Here is a 7,096-nt window from a genome sequence, read left to right on the forward strand (position 1 = left end):
CTCTCGGGCGGAGACTCAGGAGCCGGGGAAGGCGGAGGACTGAAGGCACACACGTGCGCACAAGAGCAAGGCTGACAGGAAGCCAAGACTGAGACTCCACCCCATCCAAGCTGAGCACAGAGGCTATTGCAATTTGGCAAGTCTAATCCTATAAGGCTGTCTCCAGCACCGGACTTCTCCCAGCATAGACACAGCTGATCCTTACAGCCAACTGGCCTGGAGGTCAATTCTTCCCAGTGATACCAACAACAATCAAGACTTAATTACAACAAGGCTGTACACACAGTCCACAAAGGGGTGCACCAAGAGTGTCCACCTCAGGTTAACTGGGGAGGCAGACCCACTAGGCCAAATTGGAAACCTAGCACACAAATCTACCAACCCAGGGAAGCAGTGAAAATGCGGCGTCTAAGAATCAGATCACAAACAAAAGAAATGGAGGAAAACAAACGACTGGACATAGAATTCAAAACCACAGTTATAAGGCTTTTTAAGAATATCCTAGAAAAGGCCGATAAATATAACGAGACCCTCGAAGAGATGAAAAAGGACCAACTAGAAATTAAACATACACTGACTGAAATAAAAAATATTATACAGAGACCCAAAAACATACAAGAGGAACACAAAAATCAAGTCAAAGAATTGAAATACAAAGAAGCAAAAAACACTCAACCGAAAAAGCAAAAAGCAAAAAAAAAAATCCAAAAAGTTGAAGATAATGTAAGAAGACTCTGGGACAACTTCAAGCGTACCAACATCCGAATTATGGGGGTGCCAGAAGAAGAGAGAGAGCAAGATACTGAAAACCTATTTGAAGAAATAATGACCGAAAACTTCCCCTACCTGGTGAAAGAAATAGACTTACAAGTCCAGGAAGCCCACAGAACCCCAAACAAAAGGAATCCAAAGAGGACTACACCAAGACACATCATAATTAAAATGCCAAGAGCAAAAGACAAAGAGAGAATATTAAAAGCAGCAAGAGAAAAACAGTTAATTACCTACAAGGGAGCACCCATACGACTGTCAGCTGACTTTTCAACAGAAACTATGCAGGCCAGACGGGAGTGGCAAGAAATTTTCAATGTGATGAGTAGCAAGAACCTACAACCAAGATTACTCTACCCAGCAAAGCTATCATTCAGAATTGAAGGGCAGATAAAGAGTTTCACAGACAAGAAAAAGCTAAAGGAGTTCATCACCACCAAACCAGTATTATATGAAATGCTGAAAGGTATTCTTAAAGAAGAGGAAGAAGAAAAAAGGAAAGATAAAAATTATGAACAACAAATACATATCTATCAACAAGTGAACCTAAAAATCAAGTAAATTAAAAACCTGAGGAACAGAATAATCTGGTGAATATAATAGAATCAGGGGCATAGAAAGGGAGTGGACTGATAATTCTCAGGGGGAAAGGGGTATGGGGGGGTTCATAAAGAGACTGGACAAAAATCATACACCTATGGATGAGGACAGTGGGGGGTAGGTAAGGGCAGAAGGTGGGGTGGGAAATGGGTGGAGGGGAGCTATGGGGGAAAAAAGGAGAAATAATTGTAATAATCTGAATAAAGATTTATTTAATAAAATAAAATAAAATAAAATAAAATAAAACAGGGACTATTTCCTCAGGAAGGCTAAGAGATTGCTCTTCCTGGAGGTGCTCATCTGGGGAGTGGGGCTCAGTGAGGAGTCTTTTGCTGGGTATTTGTCTCATCCTGGGACTTTGAAGCCAGATGGGGCAGGAGGGTGTAGTGGTTAATGTCTAGCTCTATGAGGACTAGACAGACTGGGGCACAAGTCCATTTTGGCCATGAGTGTTCTTGGGCAACTAGATGAACTCTGAGCCTCAATTTCATTATCTGTAAAATGAGGCGGTTGTAATGATTAAATAATGCATGTAATGTGCTTACACATTGGTAATTGTTCTGTAAATGGCAGCTCTTATTTCCTATGAGATTCCCCATATAGCTCAGAAAGGAAGGATGAAATGAATTCACATCAATGGACCAATGGCTGTGGCTTGTGCTGTGCTACCAGGACTCTCTCCTTTCATGCACTCACTTTCTAGTAATTTCTACAACTTCCCTTGAGACTTGATTCTTTGCATTCTTTACTCTCATCTTGAGGCTTTTGTTTTGGTGTGTGGTTCAAACAAACTGATCACACATTTGAAAGTCATTGCCTTGGAGAACACTGTGGGTCCCAGGGGGCTTAAATTCCATTCTGAGGCTGCCTTGGATGTGGATGGACACTGCCCTCCTTATATTATCTTAGCTCTTAAAACTAGCTCTTAGCACTTAGGAGCTATTATCCTTTCTTTTTTTTTAAAATAAACTTGCTCCCACATCAGAAGAAAAACCATCCCTCCCTCCTCTATTGTATGACCCTCTCCTGAGCAGTCAGCTCCGCCTGGTTGACCACAGGAGAAAGGAATGGAGCTCTTTTTGTCCCACTCATGGGCATGTTTATGTGTGCTATTATGCGTTGGAAACATTAGAACTTCATAGGGTCTCATGTTAGTAATTATGCCTCTAGCTCAAGGGTTCTTTTTACAAAAGCAAATACCTTTTTCTGAAATTTCATTTTTGGTATACAGGAATGAGTGGGTTTTTTGTATATTGATTTTGTATTCTGAAGCTTTACTGTATTTGTTTATTGTTTCTAGTAATTTTTGGTGGGGTCTTTAAGATTTTCTATATAAAGAATCACGTCTTCTGCAAAAAGTGACACTTTTACTTCTTCCTTTCCAATTTGGATTTCTTTTATTTCTTTCTCTTGCTTAATTGCCCTGGCTAGGACTTCCAGTACTGTCTTATATAATAAAAGGCTAATATGCAAATTGTTCCCTCCACTGGGAGTTCTACTAGGAGTTCGACCAGGGGGCGGGGCCAGCCCGCCAACTGCCTGCAGCCCCTCTCCCCAGCCGGCCCCGCCCCCGATTTGCCACCCCAACACCGATCAGGGCAGGCTGGCTGGACCCGTGCACGATTTTGTGCACTGAGCCTCTAGTGTTGAATAAGAGTGGTGAGAGTGGACATCCTTGTCTTGTTCCTGATTTTAGAGGAAAAGCTTTCAGTTTTTCACCATTGAGTATGATATTAGCTGAGAGTTTGTCATACATGGCCTTTATTTTATTGAGTGTTTTAATCATAAATGGATGTTATATCTTATCAAATGCTTTTTCTGCATTTATTATTCTTTGTTTTGTTAATGTGGTATATTACATTGTTCGATTTGCATATGTTGAACCATCATTGTGCCCCTGGAATGAACCCCACTTGATAGTGATGTATTATTTTTAAAATGTGTTGTTGTATTCGATTTGCTAGTATTTTGTTTAGGTTTTTACATCTGTATTCATCAGATAAAAAATTTTTCCTTTTTTTGTGTTATCCTTGAGAGGTTTTGGTACCAGGTTTATGTTGGCTTCATAAAATATGTTAGGAAGTATTGCCTCTTCTTCAGTTTTTTAGAAATTTGAGAAGAATAGGTATCAACTCTTTGAATGTTTGGTAGAATTCACTAATGGCCCTGGACTTTTTTCGGGAGTGGGCGGGCAGGGGGGTGATGGTTGTTTCAATGTCCTCACTGTTGATCAGTCTATTTAGATTTTCCAATTTTTCATGATTCAGTCTAGGAAGGTTATATATTTCTAGGAACTTATCCATTTCTTCTAGGTTATTTGGTGGCATATAGTCTTTCATAGTATTCTAATATGATCCTTTGCATTTCTGTGATGTCTGTGGTGACATCTCTCTGATTTCTAATTTTGTTTATTGAATCTTTTCTCTTTTTTCCTTAGTGCGTCTATTCAGGAGTTTGTCAATTTTATTAATCTTTTGAAGTTTTTGTATAGTCTTTTTGTTCTCTATTTCATTCAATTCTGCTCTAGTTTTGATTGTTTCCTTTCTTCTGCTGACCTTGGGATGCTTTTGTCCTTCTTTTTCTAGTTCTTTAAGATGTAATGTTAGGTTGCTTACCTGAGATTTTTCTTGTTTCTTGAGATAAGCCTGCAATGATATAAACTTCCCTCTTTTGCTGCATCCCATAAGTTTTAATATGCTGTATTGTTATTCTCATTTGTCTCTTTATATCTTTTGATCTCACCTTTCACTTCTTCTTTGACCAGTCATTTTTCAGTAATATGTTGTTTATTTGTGTTTTTTTTTTTAAAACTTCCTTTTGCGGTTGACTTATACTTTTAAAGCATTGTGATCAGAGAATATGCATGGTATGATTTCAATCTTCTTAAATTTGAGGCTAGTTTTGTGACCCAACATATGGTCTGTCCTTCAGAATGTTCCATGTGCACTGGAGAAGAATGTATAATCTTATGTTCTGGGATGAAAGGCTCTGTCAACTATGTCCATTTGATCTATGTGTCATTTAAGGCCAATATTTCTTTATTGATTTTCAGTTTGATTTTCTATTTAGAGGTGCCAATGGAGTATTTAGGTCTCCTACTATGATTGTGTTTTGTCAGTTCTCCCTTAAGTCTGCTTTACATATTTCAATGCTCCCTGATTGGGTACATATATATTGAGAAGTGTTAAGTCTCCTTGATGTAGTGTCCTCTTTATCATAAAATGTCCATTTTTTTCCTTTGTTACCTTTGTTATCTTGAAATATACTTTGTCCAGTATAAGTATGGCTACACCCGTTTTTCTGTAGATGCTGTTTACTTGGAGAATCATTTTCTACCTTTCACTTTGAGTCTATCTTTGTCTTTGCAGCTTAGATGTGTCTAGTGAAGGCAGCATATGGTTGAATTTTGTTTGTTTTTAGCCAGTCTGCTACTCTGTGACTTTTCATTGGTGAATTCAATCCATTTACATTTAGAGTAATTATTATTATTATTATTTAAGAAAGGTACAAAAGAAATTTACTTTAAAAATAACCCCCAAATGTTTAAAACTTGATTTTCCCCCAAGTCCAAATACTTATGGTCTAACCATCAGAGTGAAGGCTTCATTAGCTCAATCCTTTGATAAGAATATCCCAGGGTGTGTGCAAGAGACATGCACATGCATCACACACACAAGCACATACAACTACAAAGACAGACACACAGCTGAGTTTTTGTTGTAGGCACTTCAGATGCATGTTCTTAAGTCTGCCGACTGCCAATTACATTTGGCAAGTTACTTCTTTGGAGGCAGGACATTTTCTTCAAAGAAGCCCTGGATGACAACATTCCCTGCTGGGAAGAATCTAGGCACCACGAAGAAGGGCCCATCACTTGCAGATGCCTTTCCCACGCCCATCTTTTTTGTATTCTTCCATATCATGGCTGTGAAGTGTCTAGTCCAAGAGGTGAAGCCAGGTCGCTGGAAGTTGTAGTTCTTAATTTCACTGTACCATCTATCAGCCACCTCCTTTCCTGGCTGATCAGAGGATGCCCAGGCCAGGTTCTCCCCTTCTCCCCGCACTGGCCCCGACTGGACTCCGGGCTGTGCTTGAGGATCCTCGTGCTGGCCAGCACCTCCGAATACTGCTGAGCCTCCCAGTTGCACTCCTTGCAGAGCTTCAGTGGAGGGACGCCGTGCTGCTGCCGGTACTCGTTGTAGGCCCTCAGGAGCTGTTATTAAACTGTTTGGAAGCTGACTTGCCCATGGCGGGCTCGGTATACTCCTGGGCTCCTGCTGCCTCTCTAGAGTAATTATTGATGTATGAGGATTTTAAAATTACATATATTGATTTCAGAGAGGAAGGGAGAGGGAGAGAGAGATAGAAACATCAATGAGAATCATTGATTGGCTACCTCCTGCACGCCCCCTACTGGGGATCTAGCCCGCAACCCAGGCATGTGCCCTAGACTGGAATTGAACCCAGTACCCTTCAGTCCGCAGGCCCTTGCTCTATCCACTGAGCCAAACCAGCAAGGGCTGAGGTATTTTTTTAAGCCATTGTATTTTTGTTTTCTTGTAGCTTTGTGGTTCTTTTCTTTTGTGTTTCTGTCTGTCGTTTTTGTTTGGTGGTATTCCATACTTTTGTTTTGTTTTCTCTTTTTGTATGCTATGTGTCTCAGTGTTATGTGTTTTGTGTGTGTGTGTGTGTGTGTGTGTGTGTGTGTGCGCGCGCGCGCGTGTGTTGTTATCATTAGGTTTATGAAAAGAAAGTTTCATATACACAATAGTCCTTTTTCTTTTTTAAAAAAATTTAATAAACCTTTATTGTTCAGATTATTACAATTGTTCCTCTTTTTTCCCGCATAGCTCCCCTCCACCCAGTTCCCACCCCACCCTCTTCCCTTACCACCCTCCCACCCGCCACTGTCCACATCCATAGGTGTATGATTTTTGTCCAGTCTCTTCCCGCACCCCTCACACCCCTTCCCCCTCCCCCGAGAACTGTCAGTCCACTCCCTTTCTATGCCCCTGATTCTATTATATTCACCAGTTTATTCTGTTCATTAGATTTTTTTATTCAATTGATTTTTAGATTCACTTGTTGACAGATAGGTATTTGTTGTTCATAATTTTTATCTTTACCTTTTTCTTCTTCTTCCTCTTCTTAAAGAATACCTTTCAGCATTTTATATAATACTGGTTTGGCAGTGATGAACTCCTTTAGCTTTTTCTTATCTGTGAAGCTCTTTATCTGCCCTTCAATTCTGAATGATAGCTTTGCTGGGTAGAGTAATCTTGGTTGTAGGTTCTTGCTATTCATCACTTTGAATATTTCTTGCCACTCCCGTTTGGCCTGCATAGTTTCTGTTGAGAAATCAGTTGACAGTCGTATGGGTGCTCCCTTGCAGGTAACTAACTGCTTTTCTCTTGCTGCTTTTAATATTCTCTCTTTATCTTTTGCTCTTGGCATTTTAATTATGATGTGTTTTGGTGTGGTCCTCTTTGGATTCCTTTTGTTTGGGGTTCTCTGCGCTTCCTGGACTTGTAAGTCTATTTCTTTCACCAGGTGAGGGAAGTTTTCGGTCATTATTTCTTCAAATAGGTTTTCAGCATCTTGCTCTCTCTCTCTTCTTCTGGCACCCCCATAATTCAGATGTTGGTGCGCTTAAAGTTGTCCCAGAGGCTCCTTACACTATCTTCATATTTTTGGATTCTTTTTTCTTTTTGCTTTTCCGGTTTGG

General features: G+C 40.1%; 1 pseudogene across 1 annotated transcript; it reads right to left on the bottom strand.

The window, feature by feature from the left end:
• Positions 1–5,147: 5,147 nt before the first annotated feature.
• On the bottom strand, positions 5,148–5,619 carry LOC308258210 (Golgi-associated plant pathogenesis-related protein 1-like; annotated as a pseudogene). The gene has a single exon. The product of its transcript is annotated as a Golgi-associated plant pathogenesis-related protein 1-like (transcript).
• Between the last annotated feature and the right edge of the window lie 1,477 nt (positions 5,620–7,096).

The sequence above is a fragment of the Plecotus auritus genome, assembly GCF_963455305.1.
Source record: "Plecotus auritus genome assembly, chromosome: 9".
Lineage (NCBI taxonomy): Eukaryota > Metazoa > Chordata > Mammalia > Chiroptera > Vespertilionidae > Plecotus > Plecotus auritus.